Genomic DNA, 22,076 nt, shown 5'->3' on the forward strand with positions numbered 1-22,076 from the left:
TGCCCCATCTTGTTGCAATTGTTGCATTGCCTTGCTTGGCAAATTCCTATATGGTGATAGTTGCACCGGTCACACTTTGGGAGTGTTCCCTGATATTGTTTGACTGGTGTTGTGATGGCAGGCATTGCCACTGGTAGTTGTTTCATGGCAATCCTCTGAAATCGCTTGCGTTCCGCTTGGTCTTGACGTTTTCGTTTCTTGAACTCTGAGTTGTTGTTTTGGGTGTTAGTGACTATTACTATTTGTTGATTCCTCAGATCGGTACCACGATCGGAATTGTCAACTACTTTATCAGTCTTGTTTATGTTGATAGCATTGCGGTTTGTAAGGACAGCTGTTACGGCAGCCATCACGGCAGTTGAACTGCAGTTTGGAAAGTAATGGCATCCATAGGAAAGGTAGTGGTTTCCTTGTTCAGCTGTCTACTTCTGGATGACGACATGATTCTGATACACAAAAAGAAAAGGAGTTCGTGAGCTAGTATGGTTGAACTTAGATGTAGTCCGATCGTTCATGAAAAGAGTAAGAGTATGTTCTCAAAGGTTTAACCCACATCCCTGTGATGCAGTCCTAGTAAAGAGTAGAAGTAAGTTCGTAGAATGGTCTCAAGACGTTTTGTTGTTCAAGCCGAGGTATTAATGGTTGGTGGATAATATGATCCAACCTTTGAAAGAGGCTTGAAGATGATCCTGTAGTTAAATCACTACAGTCCAAAGACTTGACTAAAGCAAGTTTCAGATAGATTCCAAATGAAGGTATGACGAAAGTTTTTGAACAAAGAGTGACACAGAAGTTAGTCGACTGTCAATATCATCGATGTTTAAGATGTAATAAGTTTGGGAAAAATTGACCTGGTAGTAGGTCTTACATCACATCTGGGGTGGAAAAGTCTTTAACAACATAAAGACCTAACTAAAGTACTTACAATACAAGGTAATCACATAGATAAGTTCTACACAGAACATAGATAGTAACATGGTTCTTAAAAACAAAGAAGGGAAGTAAAGTATCTCCTACTGGCGACGGTCACCCCTATGGTGAACACTTAGTTCAGCTAGTTGACGTTCCATATCAACCAGGTATCTTTCGTATACCCTCTGACGTACTCGGAGCTCTATGACTTCGGCTCGAGTTTCAGCTAGTGCTTGCAGCAGGGTTTTGTGGTCTCTCTCAGATCTCTCATGAGCATGTTCAAGGTGGTTGGTGTGAAGGATATGCATTCCTCCATTGGTGTCAACTTCTGCGATACGATGTAGAGTGGTCTTTCCCTGAATTTTGTTTCGAGAAACTCTATGGGTCAGGATTGGTAGAACTCTATCTGTCGTGCTCCCTTCGCTTACGTTGTAGAAGCTTCAGTCTCCATTAAACGGCATAGGTTGATCTTGATCTTCGCTCCATGCTTCCAAACATTTGACCCAAGGAGGCGTCGGGCCATGAAAAGCCAGACGAGGGTCAGGATTTGGAATGGGAGCTACCGGGGGTAGGTTCTCAACTTCGGGTTCAAAGTTACCACCATCCGAAAGGTCTTCATCATGGTGATCATTCAAAGGGATCGGATGATCATTCTCTGGTTCTTCTCCAAACCATCCAACAATGACTTCGTTCGGAAGGTCCGGGTTGTCGTGTGGATGGAGTCTAGCCATGTTATCTATGCGAGGATTGAGGTAAGCAAATAATCATTAGACGAACTATCTAGATAATTATTAGAAAATCTTCATTAGTTACATCACTATTTTTGAAGTGCATACCAGTTATATGTAATCAAAACAGGATAGGCCTTCGAATAAGTGACCTTAACTCCAAATTCACAAAGAATAGGGGTAAAGCAAAATTTTCTAAGATTCTAAGTCTATAAAATCCTAGTTACATATAGCCTTAGTGTGTCTACTTAGCAACTATCAACTTAGTAATGAAGATCCTTTTTAGTTCTCAAGTATAAAGTACTCATAGTAACACCAAATATCCTATAGTATTTTAGGTTTATGTTCTATTGTTGTCATTGTGGTATTGCTGGTAAGATTTTAGACTTTTTACAACCTCACAACTACACTTAGGCACATTCTAGTCAACCCTCGAATAATATAGTTGATCAGGGTATATCTTCCCAGTTTTGACTATATGTCTCTAAGTCCACTTATGTTTCCCAATAATCGTAATTCTTTTGTACTGCATACTGACACTGATTTTAGTATGAATGCAGGCACGTATACTTTGTTAAATAATTTATTATTTAAAAGTACAAACTCTTGGTCAGAGTATTTCTAATCCCATTGTATTTATAGTTAGTATATCTTTTATGGGTTGATATACTCAATTCACTATAAACTATGCTCTAATACCAATCTGTCACACCCCAAAACCGAAAACGGTGGAAACGTTATGGGGCAGAGGACGTCATGTACAGTATTACAACAATGAATAGTAGTAAACAAGCTACAACATCATCCATTGCATTAATAACATAATTTTAATACAAGTGTTCTGACATGTTTAATATACACTAAAGTATGAATCAAAAATGAAAGATGAGTCTTGAACGAGCTCCATCTTCTCTAAACCTTGCATCGGTACCTGTCTACTGTTGACCTAAGGATACAAGTTATTTTGAAAGAGAGTATCAACTTTAAAGCTGGTGAGATCATAAGTATTTTAGTGTCTGTATTTGTAATAAAGTATTTGTAAGAATGTATTTGTAAGACTGTATTTGTAAGTATGAGTATGTAAAAGTTTTGAATAACCTAGAAAACTCTATGCTTCCTACTGAAAGTAGCCTTCTACCAAGGCATCTAGTATCTGACTGTGTCTTTTGTTGGAGTGTGTATTTTCCCAAATCTAACTATCATTAACCAAAAATATAGTATTTACATTACCGTGCATCGTGTGAATGTTCACGAAGTGAATGTAATGGGGAAATAATATAGTACTGTAGTATTATAATAAGTGACTACTGCTATAATAACTACCTTAAACCAAATGAAATTTAAACTACCATGTGATCGGCCTGTATCCTGCTATCGACTCAATAGTAAAACGATGATGTAATACGCCATAAGAAATGACATTTGGCACCCATAGACTTTCAAGTCCCACTGTAACGAGCAGCAAGGTGTAGGATAGTTAATCCAGTATAGATCTATATGCAAACTCATACGCTCCCCAATTAAGGAGATTCTACATACAAAAATGGTCATGGCAGGTAGTGCCATGACCCGTTTAACGGCTCACATAATTGAATGTAATCTATATGTAATGTATGCTAGTTGTATTGTAAGTTCTCCCTCATTCTAGCCTGTATGTTCTCTTTGTATAGTATTGTAATGTATTGTGTGTACTAGTTGTATTGTGTGTTCTCTCTATCTAGCAAGTATTGTAATGTTCTGTGTGTACTAGCTGTATTTTGTGTTCTCTCTCTATCTAGCATGTATTTTAATGTTCTGTGTGTACTAGTTGTATTGTGTGTTCTCTCTATCTAGCAAGTGTTGACTCATGTATGAACTGAGTCTTTGAATGATTCATTGTTCTAGCATTAGTATTAGTAAAACCCTAAACTATACCTGTTATAGTTTACTAGTAATCTGACTTGTACGTATGAACATAGAAGTATACCCTTGCTACCTAAGGGTATTGAATTGACTGGAAGAACCTTTATGACTATATATGTACACATGATATATAAATAATACATAAACGACCTTCAGACGGATGACCGATGCCCTAAATCCACATTCCAACAAGGAAAAGGAGATAAAGAGAGCTAGCCTTCCTAAGTCCTTTCAAAATTACTTATATAACTATACATATCTATGCATGCAATTGACAATATAAAAGTGTAAAAGCAGTTTTGTAAAACCTTTGAAGAGTTTAAGAACTAAGAAAATGTGACTTGATGTCAGTTTGTAAAACAGTTTATTACAGTTTATTTGATAAGAACAGTTTAAAGTATAATGAAACCTTTTTTTTGGAACACAATTGTAATAGAGTTTTGAAATGAAACATTCAGTACGTAAGACAGTTTGATAAAGAGTTGAAAACTAGTAAAAATGTTTTAGAAAGCCATTTGAATTAATATGTTTGGCAAAACTGCTAAAAGTGTAGTAATTCTATTCGTATGCTAGTTATCAATCACATGTGATTGATATAATAATTATCATGATTCAACTTGTGTCCCCCCCCCCCCCCCATAAAAGCATTTAAAAACATTTAAAAGTTAAATTAATGGATATGAACTCACCTGTTGCAAGCGGTTGGGATTAAACGAACTGTATAGGATGCTAGGTGTCAAGTGAAGACTTGTACACACTCTATGATCCTAGATAACATATAATATCACATTGATGTAACCAATTATCCTTTAAACAATTAACTAACAAGGTTAAGACATCCTAAAACATGTTAAACACTTTATATAAGTGTTATAAGTGCTAAGGATTGCATCTAAGTGTTGTAGGACAAGGCTATTGAGTTTTAGGGTTCAAAGGAACCCCTAATATGAGTTTACTCCCTAAAGACCATACCCATTGAGCTTACGGTCATAAACTCTTGAGTTACGGCCATAAGCTCATAACCTCATGACCATTTGTTGATTTGAAGTCTTCTAAGTCATTTCAAGTATCCCTACTTCATGTTTAAGCCTTAGGAAATGTTTTGTGGCATCAATACACTCCTAAATGGAGTTTACGGCTCATGGAGAATTTCTCCATGTGTTTGTTGCCGTAAACTCCTATGGACTAAGGTATTTTGATGTTTTCAAGTCCCAAACACTTCATGGTAAAGGTCTAGGCTTTATTCTAGGCATAAGGAAGGAATATGGTGCATTATGACACACTTTGGGGTGTTTACGGTTTTGGGAGATCCACAAACCGTTAACACCTATAAATAGGTTAACCTGGTGATTTTCATGTGATAAACACATCAAGGGAAAGTTCCATACTAGTTTCTCAGCATAAGGAAAGAGTTGGGAGCACTTTGGCACACAAAATAGGGTTTACGATCCAAGAAGATCTTGGGTCGTAAACTCCTTCTTCTTATGATTCATGAGTGATTTTTATCATATCTAAACATGTAGTAAGCTTTAAAACACTTTAGGGTAGGAGTACTTACAATCCGAGACGAAAGATGGAAGATCCTTGAGAGAGAATCGGGTTTTTCTCTAGTTGAAAATGGCACAAATGACTAAAAATCGCTAATGTGTCATATACATAGTCCATGGAGTTTTTGGTCAAAAATCATTCGAGCCTTCAACTCCAAACCCGTGGAGTTTTGAAACTTTTAAGATGCACAAAATACTCTAGGGCATCCCCTCTCCTGATAACTCTTAAAGTGTAAATCCTGAAATACTCACCCTTATTCTAAAAAGTCTAAAAATTAACAGCAACTGTTCTGACTTCTATTGGCATGATATGTTCGTATAGAATAGAAATTTCGGGTTGTCGCATCGAGTTTTGTTTGGAAATCCAGAATTTGAGAAACCATGATTGGAAGGAGAGGTTCTTTGAGTCCTTGAAGTTTTAGGAGGACTGGTATGTCTGGTCTTCCCTTGGCTTGGCTTAGCATTAGGTTCTCTGTTGGACTTCCTTTCCCTGTCATTATTTGTAGTCTTAACCACTTTGGGTTTTGAAGTATTGACTACAGTTGGACCTTGTTCTTTAGAGACATTAATTTTTTCTTTTCCCTTATCTATAAAGACATTAGTTGGCTTTAGAATTATCTCATGTGTTTAGTACTGGGTGAAGAGATTTTGATTGGAACAAAAGGTCTCTTGAGTACATCAACAACAATTTTCTCATTACTCACAGTCTTCAAGGTTTCATCCTTGTTGACTGGAATTGGAGACTTCCCAGTCTGTTGTATCTTAGAATGTATACATCCTCAATCCTTTGTCCCACAGACAGAAGCGTTAAGAGATGGAAATGTTTTGTGACTAAGGAATTCAATGGGTTCAGTCTTGGAATATCCTATTGGCTCATTTGATTTGGGCTTTTTATCACTAGATTTAGAGTCAAGGAGATTTGCTTTTTCAGAAGTGCTATCTTCTGAATTGAAACTTTCCATGGTGGGACATTTAAGAGAAAATTCTACTGGAGAGTCAGAACCAGTGTCTAAGTCTAGAAGATCATGGGATGATGGAACTTCCAATGGGATGCTTGAGGATGAAGTGGCAATTACATTGGTACTGCAAGTTACCACCTCTTCATGATCCTCATTGTCTCCAGTGAAGAGACTTGGATCACATGCAAACAACTCTGGTTGAGTATTGAGACCCATGATTTCCTTGTTCATTTCATCATAACCAAGACCATATTTGATCCATGATGGTTTTGGTCCCTTAAGAATAGCATGTAAACTCTGTTCAAGAAGGGTTTTGGATGGCTTATAACTATTGATTCTTGTATTGATTTGGGCGTACATCTCACGATTGTCTTTTGCAATAATGTCACATTGATTCAATACACTTTCATATTTTTCAACTGATGTAAGATGTGCCTCAGTTTTGATTGCAAGGTCATTTTCTAACTTAGCCATACGACATCTTAGTTCTTCAAGTCTGAACTGAGTGTCATCCAAGTTATGAGTCTTCATAATTCTTGAACCTTCTTGATCAACATTGAAAAAGTGATGATCAACATGAGCATCATGTTGCTAAATTTTCTTCTTAGATGTCACCAACTTCCAGAAGTGTTGTTGACCAAGTTGAGTAGTTTCTTGAATGTTGGACTAAGACTTGAACTTGAAGATGTACCGCCACATGTTCATGATGGGGCACAGATAGAATTCATGTTCCTTTGAGCATTTGGACGTGCCTTCATTGTACATGATGTGTCGTTTGCAACCTTTTTGAGTCATCAATGTGATCTTGTTGATCCATTGACTTGAGTTGAGCCACCAATTGTTCTTGTTGAGCCATCAACTCTTGTTGACCCATAGAGTTGTGGATGAGTTAACAATGTTTCTAATGAGCCATCAATATTCCAAATGATCCATCAGTGTCTTGATGCTCCACATATGATCTAGATATGCCATATGAGATCATGATGATCCAACTAGCTTTCAGCAAGTGATCCATGTCAACAACAAGTGCTCCATGTAAGCTTCAAGTGCTCCAACATCTGATTCTTCAAACACGTGTTGAATCTTCAATATCTTTCAAACCTAAAACATTCTGATAATGTTTATTAGAAAATGTAGATCAATATTCAACTCATTTCAAGTGAGAATCACATCAATATATTTCCAACAGGAAGTACGGATGAAGTGAACGGACATCAGTAGTGAGAGGGTCCAAAGTGCCTAGGTTGGAGGTTTGCAGAGGGTCATAGGAGCTAACTAAGGCAAGGGAACCTCTAGAGAGTTCTCTTAGATTTTGGACAACGTTTGATTCATAACCCATAAGCTCGTCAAAAACTTGATAGAGATTGAGTTTTTTCAGAGATCCATTACTCTGAAGACAAGACTTCACATTTCCCTATCCCTTTCTGAGGTTGTTGATCAACTTGAGGTTGTATTCAAGAGGATTTTAGACTTTTCCATGAGCTGTCATGTTGTTGCCAATGATTCGGTATATGTTAGAAGTTGAGGCAACAGATTCACCAGGAGTGGTAGTGAATGTGTCGAACTCATTTACATCCTAAGTCAACCGTTTGTCCTTCATATTCTCTGACCCTTCAAACATATCTTGGAGTGTGTCCCACATCTCTTTAGCAGACTTGCATAATTGGATGTGCTCAAAAAGAGAAGGAGGAACATCAAATACCATTTCAGAGAAACCAATTTGATCAGCATGCAACTTCTCAAGAACATCAGTTGTTAAAGGAGTTGGACGAGTCTCATCTTGACCCATAAGCTGAGCAACAACATCTCTTACAATTGTTCGAATTGGAACATGTGGGCCTTCTTTGACGGATCTCCAAATAGATTCACCTTTTTCTTTTCCGAGTAAAAATCTCTCCATTCTTACTTTCCAATGATCATATTCTTCAACAACTAGCAGTGGGGCACGCATAGGGCAACCCATGCTATTTGCTATTTGCATTTAATACATTTGCTAAGTATTAGAAGATGCCATTGAAGTTAAGATATCTTGAGCAAAAGTGGTATATAGAAGAACTTTTATCCTGAACACAGAAATGATTGAAATACCAAGGTACTTTCAAATCAATGATAATCTGATCTTGTGGATTCGATGGACAACCACTCAAGCTCTGATACCAATTGTGAGAAAAAGGATGATCTGATGCGCAGGGACATGGTTTGAAAACTCAAACCTTGAATGAATGCTTAAGATCAATCTGCTTGCTAATAAGTGTTCCAGTCAAGTCTGGCAAGACCAGTCAAGTCTGAATAAATACTCCTAACAAAGTATTCAAGATATAAATGTAGAGAAAAGATAATGATCAAGATAAAGATATTAAATGAAGAACAAGAAGAATGTTTTTGAGAGAATTGAAGTAACTTAATAAATGCCAAAATAAGTGAAAGATTTGTCCTTGACTTTGCAGTGAAAGCTATAAATAGGAGTAAAGGTTACACTAAATAAACTAAGAAACTAACATAGGACCGGACAATAGAGAGGTTCCTGGCATTTTGATGGTCTAATATTACAAAAAGACTAACTCCTATGAAATGTCATATCAATACAAAGACAAATTTCATTAATTGCACAAGGACAAAATACAGTGACTCTGGATCAGCACACATTCCTGACATGAGGTCCATTCCGGAATGCCTTCACTTTAAGCTTCTCATCTTCTTCTCTCTAGGTTCGGACAGATTCCAGACCAGTCTTCACTTTTGATTCCAGACTATTCTTTATTTTGTAACATATGCATACTTCGGAATTGGCACTCAGACATAGGATTGCTAAAGGTTCACTTTTGGGTTCTGACACAACCGCCTACAACCACCATTTGACTAACTACATCAAAATCACAAATTCCCAAAAGAAATACCCTTAAAGTCAAACTTGGTCAACCATGGTCAAGGTTAAAGTCAACAGTCCATGATGACCCAACTCGTCTAGTGCATCTACTGACTCGTCGTGTTCCTTCAGAACTCAGAACACCGCGAAAACCCGAGTGAACTCGTCAAGTCGTGAAGACAAATCATCGAGTTCGTATAGTGTACAGAAGATTGAGGAAACCCCGGTCCAACTCGCAGAACTTGAAAGAGTAACTCGTTGAATTTTCTTTGTGTTAATTCATTCAGACATTTCCCAAGCGAGTCTAATGCTCCAGAATATATATATGGTCCCCTGGGACTAATATACCACGTAAAGTTGCTAACTTTACCTCCACGTATGGCATCAAAGGGGCTAAAATACAAAAAACTCAACCATATCTTAATAAGGGTTTGGGGCATGGAGGAGGGCCAAGACTTGATAAATGTGGCAAGTTTATGTCAAAAGAGGCCATGAAACGTCCATACCTGAAGTAATAGCTACATGACATGCTCAAATCTAGAAATAGCTCCAATATAAGCTAATAATGATCATAAACTCTCAAATGAAGAGGTCTAGCAAATAATTGGCCAAGGTATCAACTTAATACCTCAAAATGCTTGCCATAACAGAGTAAACACTAGATGTACAACCTCTACCTTCAGCCAAACTCTTCAAGCTTCTTGTTCCTTCCAAAAGAGCACTAGAAATCACTCTTCAAGCTTACACACATACACAATGAGCTCAAAAGCACAAACTAGGGTTTTCTTTGGACAAGGAGGCGATGAGGGAGGCTGAAAATGATATTTAAGGCCTTTAAATAGGGTGCAAACCCTAAAAATTTGGATTTTTCATGTTCAACCTTCAACTCGTCGAGTTCGGGCCTTCGAATTTGTTGAGTAGGTCTTGCAAAGTATACGGCCATTAAAACTCAACACGACGAGTTGGTCCCTCCCAACTCGTCGAGTTTCCCTGAAACTATACATATATATGTAAAAATTTACTTTTCTACCTGAAGATCTTGATGTTACACAAAAGATCGGGTAGCCCCTGAATCAAATAAAATCAACATAGGAATACCGTTCACAAGGAACGACCCTAAAAAGCAATATAAAAAATTAAGCATGATAAATGACATAAATAAGAAGGTAAAGAGAATATATATATACCAGTGACCACATCAGGTGTTGCATGATCCCCCTTTGCTGTCAGCTGACATGCCCCTCTCCGAACAAATGGTGCCACCATTTTCCCCTTGCGTCCATCAGTGATCCTCAGAGTCGTCGAAGCAGGTATCGCTAGAGGTCCCACTACTGCTAAAATTTGGCAGTTGGCCATCTTATGGCCCTTCTGATTGTAATGAAAGCAAATCAGATCAGAAACAGGGGTGGTGGTAGTGTCAGTAAAATCCCTTCAAAAATTCCCTGACTTGCCTCACCTGTAACAGCCCGAACCACACGCCATGTAAGCTCTGTCATGTGCCTTGACGCATTCTCCACATTGGCCACAACCCAACTGGCCCTTCAATCTAGAATCAAACCATTGGGTTTTTTTTTGAAACCCATGTCATCTGCCCATGCTCTGCCTTCCTCTTCCCTATGTGCTCCAAATCAATTTCCCGTTCCCGGGCCCTGGATATCATAGGAAAAACTAAGAAACTCCCGAATGTATGATCTCAACATGTCATGTTATTGAGTCTTCTGCATCTCCCCATCTGCATCATATTGGGGTACCAATAAACCTCTCACAGAACTTGGCAGTGATTTCCACCACGATATTTTTCATCTAAGGCACATCGAAAAACCCCCACACCCAGCTATTATACCTAAACAACTGGTGAAAAATCTACTCAGAACTGGGTTATAAAGTCTGGCCAAGTCATGGCCTTAATGGTTGGGGCTTCCAAAGTATAGCCAACCTCTTCCCACAAATCTCAGACTCTCTTCCACAGACATCCAGTAGCGAACCTCAACTTCGACCCTTCAAGGCCGAAGCTAGTCTTTTGAGCACACCTAATATCCGCTATCAATCACGTGGTTGCGATGAGGTCCTTCTCCCTAAACAATGTTGGCACCCCACATCCCATGAAATCCTTAAAGGATAGAGTACGGGCTCTGTTCGGGTCCCATTAATTATACCTTTGTAATCTCAAACTTAATGAACTCGCTTAATTCCTCATCAATTGGTTTGGTGCCGAAGCTTGAATCGGATTCAAATCTTGAACCTCCTGCCCTACTGCGTGTCATCACCATGCTAAAACATAACACATAAACAATAAGTATAAACACGAAGTGGTTCACACTCTCAATTTCCTACATTCATCATGGTCTTCCATGTCTCAAGTATATATCCTATACTTCCAGTAGTACGGCCTGATACTAACTTCAAGACCTATCTATACCCTCCTTAAGGACTATCTGGAATCCTCCAAGTTACTCCTTCCTATCTAATACTCTTCTCATACTATAAGGCATCCCACACCCCAAGACATATTCCAGGAACTTCCTAGAGTTCCTCTCCTTACCACCCTCTACAATTAGCTGCAGAAAGAACACCCTCTTATACCATCTATCTACTACATGAATACAATTACATATCATTGGTACTAGATAATTCTTCAAATGAAAGGTTCCACACTACAAAGTTTGGACTCAAAAAAGAGTTGCGCAATAGAGTTTAACCTAACTTTCTCAAATTATCCAATCTCAATAATATGTAACCAAGCACATTCATCTACTAGTCGGTTGATACTAATGAGAACTCCTAAAAACGCAACATTCGAGAATAAAGCCATTCAAGTCGGAACATAACCTAAACAGGCCATCCTATCAGATAATTGATTTCTTACTATCATGCAAATCTATAGACTCAAACAATAGGCACATAACGACATCTCTCCTAGCATTCTATCATGCAATGCTAAACAGATCCTTAGCCTAGTCTAACATGTGATTCTCATATCATATCATAAAACATTTAACATGTATGGGTATTTTAGGAAGACTTACATGAGCTTCTTTGCTTGTACGCATCACACCTCCTTCTTTTATTAGAAATTTCTTAATAGAATATTTCTTTTTTATAAAAATCTACCAAATTGGGTCTATCTACCCCTACAGCTAGCATATAATCAAATCAGTAAGAGTCATAGAGATGACAAACACATACAAGCAATACAGGAAAATTATCATGGAGATAATTATTAGCCTGTGTTTCCGGGCTTGCCATTTTTAGCAATGTAATGGTCTAGGTTAACCTTTGTAACCCGTTTTGAAATAATAAGATTGTATTATTTGAGTATTATGTGTTTTGTGCTTAATTGCTTAATTATGTGGTTTGATTAATTAAGAATAAAAATAAGCATCAAAATTTAAGTGTATAATAAACTTGATATCTTTAGATAATGTTGTAGTGGTTGAAACAAGGTTTCCGAAGATATAAACAATGCCGAAATCCGAGTTATAACGAGGAAGTTATGATCTGTCGAAGTTTCGCGACAGAACCGGCACCGCTGAATAACGTAAAAAGTGAAATTTACGTTAGAGCGATATTTAGCCTTAGTGATCTAAACGAGAATCGAAGATCTCGTTGTTAGCATCAAAGCGATAAAAAGTTAGGCGAGAACGGACGTTAAACGAAGAAGTTATGAATTTATAACAAAATTTTCTATCCCGGCCTATTAAAAATAAATAATAAAAATAAATTCAAAATTAGCCGACGGAGTCTAAACAAAAGTTGTAGAGCTTAGTCTCACCTTCACGTGGATATAAAGAACGTCGAAAACGGAGTTCGTATAGGGATGGCAAAAGAAACCGAACCCGATGGTAAAAACCAAAAACCGACATATTAGGGTCGGGTTTGGGTTGGTTAATCGGGGCCGAGATTGGGTTTGGTATGCGTTTAGAAAATTTTCACGGGTTTGGTTACGGGGACGATAAACAAAATACCCAGCCCGATTACCATAAACCAAAACCAAAACCGAAACCCATTACCTGAAACCGTTCATATGATTATATATATATATATATATATATATATATATATATATATATATATATATATATATATATATATATATATATGTTAAAGATAATTTCTCGAGATAGCTTCATGTTTATTTGTAGTGCTAGTGTTTTGATATGTTTTTTTATTTATAGTACTTAGAGTAATAATGATATTATGGTTTATGAATGCTAGTGTCTTTATTGTTTTTTTTGCCACTAGTAACCACTTATGTATCAAAATAAATATGGCTGCTCTTAATGGTTTTGTAAATTATCAAAATTATTTTCGATATGAATTTATGCTTGCATCACTAAGTCTAATGGTTTTGTATTCTCATTGCATAAAAATTATTCTTAATTTAAATCTTAAATGGGGATCCCCATTACCCCGTTGGGATACCCGCAGACCCGATAGTGTTTGGTAAATGGGTACCCGTTGGGATTCGGGTTGGTGATGGGATCGATTTTCATATTCGGGGATGGGGGCGGGATTACCAAAACCCATCCCAAACCCGCCCCGTTGCCATCCCTAACTTCGTATGAAGAAGATATGATTTTACGAAGTTTATTAAATAAATAATAATTAAATTTAATCATTAAATCCGGCCTTATCCGAAGGCGAGACACCGGGCTCATCCGGAGTACGCCCCGCATACTCGAGTATGCCCCGCGTACAGCGAAGAGTGTCGACACTCGCACTCGATGACTTCGGATGACGCATGCAGTGACGTTTCGGAGGCAGTACGCCCCGCGTACTGCTATACGCCCCGCGTACTCCGAGGCTCCAACCTCCTATAAATAGGATGCGAAGGTTCTGGGTTTATTTGCTAATTTCCTCTCGTTTTTGTGCCAAAGCTCTGCGCATAAACCCCCGAAGCCATCCCGAAGCCCCGGTAATATTCCCGAGCCCCGAAGCAAGTCCCGAGATCCTGAAGATCCCAAGAAGTGCGGTTCCCGAGCCGAAGCTCTGCCCGCGAGAAGTTCGATTTTTGTAGAGATCTTCCAGATCTGCTGTGGATTACTACTTCCGCAAGTCGTAGTGCTGTCCGATCATCTTCTGAACAAGTGAGTGTGTAGTTACTTTCTTCTAACGCATAATTATGAAGTATTGTATACGGAGTACGTATTATGTGTATAATTTTGTGGTTATGTGTGTGAATGTGTATTCACTTTCTTCTAACTCATAGATATGATTTATTCTCTATGAGATAAGTGTTATGTGTGTGTGTGTGCCTCATCTGTTATGTGAAGTATGTGTTGATTAAAGCATGCTATATAGGTTTTTAAACTATGTATACAAATGTATATTTTATCTACTAATATGTTGCGTAGAACATGGGTAGATATTTGGTGTGTAATAAACAGATGAGAGGCCTCGTTGTTGTTTGATTTAGTCATCTAGCGGAGTTTAGATGACGACCACAGGCTATTCTAGACAGTCTTGTGGAACATTATCAGGTTCGCACCTGTAGGTGTTAATGAACTTGGGTGTTCATTCGCTGTACTCCATCCCCCTCATGGTTGCCTTATTTGACTTATATTGCTGAAGAACCCCCGCAGCATGTGTTGTCACCCCGATGAAAATATTCTTAGATTAGGTCCCTTGTGTTAGTTATTTTAGGGACATAAAGTGAGAATAACGGGAATGGGTAACTGGGCTATTGTTGGTTGATAATAATTAATTTAATTATTTATTGTGGGTTGAAAACCCTATATGCTCACCAGGCTCCCAAGCCTGACCCATTCAGTTTTATTTGTATTACAGGAAGTGGCGCAAGGGCATGAGATGGATGAACCATCAGTTGTTTTGTTTACAAGTCTGTATATGTTTATATTTTTTGAATGACTTGTAATGTTATCGTTTATGCTTATTGGTCTATATCGGAACATGACACCCCGAGTTTTGATTATAATGAAAATACATTTCTTTTATGAAATGTTTTGGTAAACATTGTTTTATCATGTTTTGTTTTTGGGAACAAATTTCGCAACTCTTTCAAATCAAAAGGATTTACTCTGAAATTATTTTAAAAGCATAAATGAAAATTGGTCTTTTCTGGCCCTGATTTTGGGGATGCCACAGTTGGTATCAGAGCATTAGTTTAAGTGAACTAGGAATTTGTAGGATTTCTAGACTTAAACTTAGAATGCTAAGTGGAATTTTGATATGTGTGTCTGTTATGTTTTGGACACGAGCACTATTTTATTTTAGGAAAGTTGCCTAAAATGCTTTATGTGCTAAATGTTATATGTTGCCATATATGATATTATTTGTTCGGATCTATGGTCTGTTGCCGACCGGATCTAGAAACCTTATGTGTGTAGGATTCTAAGCGTACGTCTACGATATTAGAACTAGCATGTAAACGTTTCAGAGTGATAAGGATGATTTGAATATCTATCGTGATTGAGGATCTAATTTCACCTTATTCGGTGTGTAGATCAAAATGGTGAGAACAAGAAGTGGAGTTGGAAATGCTGACGAAAACAGGAATCAACCACCAGTGATTGAACAAATACCTGTCGTAGCAGCAGCACCTGCGCCAATAACCATGGATGGTGTGCAAATGATGATTCAGACGATGTTGGATCTTCAGATGGATGAAACTAGACGGTTGCTTCAACAGAATCGTGAAGAACTGTCAATTCGTATGGAAGAGCCTGAATTAAATGAAGGGCACTCGGAAGGTGGAAACTTTAGTGGGTCTGTTGGTCAAGCCAACCCATCGATAGTTAGGCAAGACAACCGTGATGGAAGGAATGATGGAATGGGATGCAAGTACAAGGACTTTTTAACTTGCAAACCATCGACCATCAATGGAAAGGAGGATCCGATTGGGTTATGGATTGGATCTCCGAAATGGAGTTAGCCTTCATGACTTGTGGCTACAGAGGTAAGTTGCAAACTATCTATGCAGTGCGACAGTTCCGAGGTGGAGCCGTTCGTTGGTGGAACACTCTAGGGAAGACTTTAAGCCCTAATGAGCCACTGCAATTATCTTGGGCAGAGTTCTTGGTGCAGTTCAAGCGCAAGTTCTGCTCGGCTCAAAATCTGTTGGAACTAGAGAACAAGTTTCTGACATTGACGAAAGGCAGCATGTCAGTTGATGAATACACCAATAACTTCACCGATAAGATGGAGTTTGCTTTGCGCATCGTTCCAGATGATCTGACAAAGGTGGACCGGTATGCGAAGGGACTCCCATGGGAGTACGAGGTACTAGTACGTCAGGCACTTACTCTAGAAGCAGCTATCTGGGCTGCCAAGTCTATTGAGAACATGATAAAGGGGAGGACCACCAACAAGGTTGAGGTTGGTGAGAAAAGGAAGTTTGAGGGAACATCTGGTTCCGATAAGAAAGGAAAATTTTCGAAATCTGATTCAAAAAGGTTTGGTGGGGGAAAAAGAGGCGAAGTGAACTGGTGTGATAAGTGTAAGAAAAAGCACTTTGGGAAATGTAGCGAGGATGTAACCTGCTACAAGTGTGGGAAGGTTGGACATTTTGCCAATGAATTTCCGAACAACAAAAGGATGTGTTTTGGTTGTAATGAAGATGGGCACATTTTGAAAGACTGTCCGAAGAAGAAGGAGGCAGCTAAGCCCAACATTCCACCAAAGCCGAAGGCGAGAGCATTCCAGATGACACTGGAAGCTGCTAAAGATGAAGCTAATGTCGCTTCAGGTACCTTTCTCGTAACAAATTTGCCTGCCCAAATTTTATTTGATTCCGGAGCCAACTACTCCTTTATATCGCATGAATTTGGTAGAAAACTAGCTTTGCCTGTTGATAGACTAGATAATGCTTTATTAGTCGAAGTTGCTAGTGGCAAGTTTGTACCTGTTAGCCATCGTATGAAAAACATCTTAATCGACCTTAATGGGAATAAGTTTCACGAGGAATTATTGCCTATCGAACTTAATGGTTTCGACATTGTGTTGGTAATGGATTGGCTTAGTGCCAATGATGCCAAAATTTTGTGCAAGAAGAAAATAGTTAAAGTAAGCCCGCCTGGAAAAGATTCGTTTATGGTGTATGGGGACAAACGCAGAGTGAATTCTGGAATCATTTCCCTAATGAAATCCAGAAAGTGTTTGGCCAAGGGATGTACATCATATTTTGCATTTGTGATTGATGCTAAGAAGGAAAAGAAGGTGATGCAGAGTATTCCTGTGGTGTGTGATTATCCGAAAGTATTTCCCGAAGATCTTCTTGGATTACCACCTGATAGACAAGTAGAGTTCCGAATTGACTTGTTACCAGGAACCACGCCAATAGTAAAAGCACCTTATCGATTAGCACCGACGGAGATGAAGGAGCTGATGATGCAACTTCAGGAGTTGTTGGACAAAGGTTTCATTAGACCTAGTTCATCGCCCTAGGGAGCTCCGGTGTTATTTATGAAGAAGAAAGATGGAAGTATGAGAATATGCATCGATTACAGAGAGCTGAACAAGGCAACAATAAAGAATAGATATCCGTTCCTGAGGATTGATGACCTATTTGATCAATCCCAAGGTTCGAGCTATTTCTCGAAGATCAATCTAAGGTCAGGATATCATCAGCTAAAGGTAAGAGAGCAAGATATCGAGAAGACTGCATTCAGAACTAGATATGGACACTACGAGTTCTTGGTTATGTCGTTTGGACTAACCAATGCTCCCACAACATTCATGGATTTAATGAAATTGGTTTGTAATCCGTTCCTTGATAAATCCATGATAGTGTTCATAGACGACATTCTGATTTACTCGAAAGGCCAGGAGGAGCATGGCAGACACTTGCGAGAAGTGTTAAAAGTTTTGAAGAAGGAGAAGCTGTATGCGAAGTTCTGCAAATGTGATTTTTGGATTCGTGAAGTCCAATTCTTGGGTCACGTGGTCAACCAAGAAGGGATAATGGTTGATCCAGCAAAGATTGAAGTTGTAATGAAGTGGGAACAACCGAAAAGTCCCACGGAGATTCGAAGCTTTTTAGGATTAGCCGGATATTACCGAAGGTTTATCCAAGGCTTTTCTTCGATTGCTACTCCATTGACAGCTTTGACCCACAAAGGAGCTACTTGTGCTTGGAGTGATAAGCATAAAGAAGCATTCGAGAAGCTAAAGAAGAAGCTATGCGAGGCACCGATACTTTCTCTACCCGATGGAGTTGAAGACTTCGCTGTTTATAGCGATGCGTCTGGTGTTGGATTGGGTTGTGTTTTGACTCAAAGAGAAAAGGTGATAGCATATGCGTCTCGACAGCTGAAGGAGCATGAAAAGAATTACCCGAGTCATGATTTGGAGTTGGCAGCGGTAGTTTTCGCTCTGAAAATATGGAGGCATTACCTCTATGGAACGAAGTGCAAACGTTTTACTGATCATAAGAGTCTCCAATATCTCTTTAATCGGAAGGAATTGTATATGAGGCAACGACGCTGGCTAGAATTACTTAAAGACTACGATTGCGAGATACTTTACCACCCCGGTAAAGCTAATGTTGTTGCTGATGCTCTTAGTCGGAAAGTCAATCTTGAAAGGAAAAGGCCAAGATCTTTGACAATTGAAGTTTTCTCGACCATTGTGGAAAGTATAAAGAAAGCTCAAGAGGAAGCTTCTGAGAAAAATGACCGAAAGGAGGAACGTTTGGGTAAAACGTTGGTATTTGGTACAAACGGTCATAGACTGAAGGTATTCCAAGATCGTATTTGGTTACCTAAGTTAGGAGGAATTAGGGAACTTCTGATGGAAGAGGCTCACAAAACCATGTACTCAATTCATCCTGGTAGCACTAAAATGTATAGGGACCTAAAACCCTACTACTGGTGGCCGACGATGATGCTTGATGTTACAAAGTATGTGGCTGAATGTGTGACTTGTGCGAGAGTCAAGACACAACATCAGAAACCTTACGGGAGTTTAGAACCATTGCATGTGCCTATGGGTAAGTGGGAAGACATTGCTATGGATTTTGTCACTAAACTACCCAGAACAAAGAATGGTCACGACATGATTTGGGTGGTCGTTGATCGATTCACTAAGAGTGCGCATTTCGTAGCAGCCAAGGAGAAATGGTCTATGGAAAAGCTTGCGAATTTTTACGTGAAGGAAATTGTGAGGCTTCACGGTGTTCCGTTAACGATTGTATTGGATCATGATAGCCGTTTCACCTCACGATTTTGGAAAAGTCTACAAGAGGAATTGGGTACCAAGTTGTGTTTAAGTATAGCTTACCATCCGCAGACTGATGGTCAGAGTGAAAGAACGATACAAACACTTGAAGATATGCTGTGAGCATGTACCTTGGAATTCATAGGTAATTGGGATGAACATTTACCACTGGTAGAATTTTCCTATAACAATAGTTTTCACTCGAGCATTAAGATGACACCTTACCAAGCTTTGTATGGACAAAAGTGTCATACGCCGTCTTGTTGGCTTGAGGCTGGGGAAAAGCAGTTTATGGGACCGGAGTTGGTTTATCAAACTGCTGAAAAGTTGAAAATATTTAGGGAAAGAATGTTAGCAACTCAAGATCGTCAAAAGAGCTATGCTGACAAAAAGCGAAGACTGATGACTTTTGAGATTGGAGATTCGGTTTTGCTTAAAGTCTCGCCGTGGAAGGGACTTATAAGATTTGGTAAAAGGGGAAAGTTGAGTCCAAGGTTTATTGGACCGTTTAAAGTTCTTCAGAGGATTGGGAACCAAGCTTACAAGCTCGAAATACAAGAAGAACTGAATGGAATTCACAACACTTTTCATGTGTGTTATTTGAGAAAGTTCACGGGAGAAGTTCCCGATATAATTCCAATTTCTGAATTGAGAATTGATGAGAACAAAAGGTTGATTGAAGAACCAGAGGCAATTGTTGACCGAAAGACTAAGAAGTTACGACGCAAAATGGTTGGGTTAGTGCTTGTCCGATGGAAACACACGAATGGGCCGAATCTCACATGGGAGACGGAGAGTGACATGTTGAGTCGCTATCCGCATTTGTTTGTTGATGTGTGATTCCGGGGACGGAATCATTCTAAGGTGGAGAGAATTGTAACGCCTGTGTTTCCGGGCTTGCCATTTTTAGCAGTGTAATGGTCTAGGTTAACCTTTGTAACCCGTTTTGAAATAATAAGATTGTATTATTTGAGTATTATGTGTTTTGTGCTTAATTGCTTAATTATGTGGTTTGATTAATTAAGAATAAAAATAAGCGTCAAAATTTAAGTGTATAATAAACTTGATATCTTTAGATAATGTTGTAGTGGTTGAAACAAGGTTTCCGAAGATATAAAGAATGCCGAAATCCGAGTTATAACGAGGAAGTTATGACCTGTCGAAGTTTCGCGACAGAACCGGCACCGCTGAATAACGTAAAAAGTGAAATTTACGTTAGAGCGATATTTAGTCTTAGTGATCTAAATGAGAATCGAAGATCTCGTTGTTAGTATCAAAGCGATAAAAAGTTAGGCGAGAACGGACGTCAAACGAAGAAGTTATGAATTTATAACGAAATTTTCTGTCCCGGCCTATTAAAAATAAATAATAAAAATAAAGTCAAAATTAGCCGACGGAGTCTAAATGAAAGTTGTGGAGCATAGTCTCACCTTCGCGTGGATATAAAGAACGTCCAAAACAGAGTTCGTATGAAGAAGATATGAATTTCCGAAGTTTATTAAATAATTAATAATTAAATTTAATTATTAAATTCGGCCTTATCCGAAGGCGAGTCACCGGGCTCATCCGGAGTACGCCCCGCGTACAGCGAAGTGTGTCGACACTCGCAATCGAGGACTTCGGATGACGCATGCAGTGACGTTTCGGAGGCAGTACGCCCCGCGTACACCGAGGCTCCAGCCTCCTATAAATAGGATGCGAAGGTTCCGATTTTATTTGCTAATTTCCTCTCGTTTTTGTGCCGAAGCTCTGCACGTAAACCCCCGAAGCCATCCCGAACCCCGGTAATATTCCGGAGCCCCGAAGCAAGTCCCGAGATCCTGAAGATCCCAAGAAGTGCGGTTCCCGAGCCGAAGCTCTGCCCGCGAGAAGTTCGATTTTTGTAGAGATCTTCCAGATCTGCTGTGGATTACTACTTCCGCAAGTCGTAGTGCTGTCCGATCATCTTCTGAACAAGTGAGTGTGTAGTTACTTTCTTCTAACGCATAATTATGAAGTATTGTATACGGAGTACGTATTATGTGTATAATTTTGTGGTTATGTGTGTGAATGTGTATTCACTTTCTTCTAACTCATAGATATGATTTATTCTCTATGAGATAAGTGTTATGTGTGTGTGTGTGCCTCATCTGTTATGTGAAGTATGTGTTGATTAAAGCATGCTATACAGGTTTTTAAACTATGTATACAAATGTATATTTTATCTACTAATATGTTGCGTAGAACATGGGTAGATAGTTGGTGTGTAATAAACAGATGAGAGGCCTCGTTGTTGTTTGATTTAGTCATCTAGCGGAGTTTAGATGACGACCACGGGCTATTCTAGACAGTCTTGTGGAACATTATCAGGTTCGCACTTGTAGGTGTTAATGAACTTGGGTGTTCATTCGTTGTACTCCATCCCCCTCATGGTTGCCTTATTTGACTTATATTGCTGAAGAACCCCCGCAGCATGTGTTGTCAACCCGATGAAAATATTCTTAGATTAGGTCCCTTGTGTTAGTTATTTTAGGGACATAAAGTGAGAATAACGGGAATGGGTAACTGGGCTATTGTTGGTTGATAATAATTAATTTAATTATTTATTGTGGGTTGAAAACCCTATATGCTCACCAGACTCCCAAGCCTAACCCACTCAGTTTTATTTGTATTACAGGAAGTGGTGTAAGGGCATGAGATGGATGAACCATCAGTTGTTTTGTTTACAAGTCTGTATATGTTTATATTTGTTGAATGACCTGTAATGTTATCGTTTATGCTTATTGGTCTATATCGGAACATGACACCCCGAGTTTTGATTATAATGAAAATACATTTCTTTTATGAAATGCTTTGGTAAACATTGTTTTATCACGTTTTGTTTTTGGGAACAAATTCCGCAACTCTTTCAAATCAAAAGGATTTACTCTGAAATTATTTTAAAAGCATAAATGAAAATCGGTCTTTTATGACCCTGATTTTGGGGATGTCACATAGGACCACAGCCTGG

The sequence above is a fragment of the Lactuca saligna genome, chromosome 7 (assembly GCF_052625555.1).
Source record: "Lactuca saligna cultivar CGN05327 chromosome 7, ASM5262555v1, whole genome shotgun sequence".
Lineage (NCBI taxonomy): Eukaryota > Viridiplantae > Streptophyta > Magnoliopsida > Asterales > Asteraceae > Lactuca > Lactuca saligna.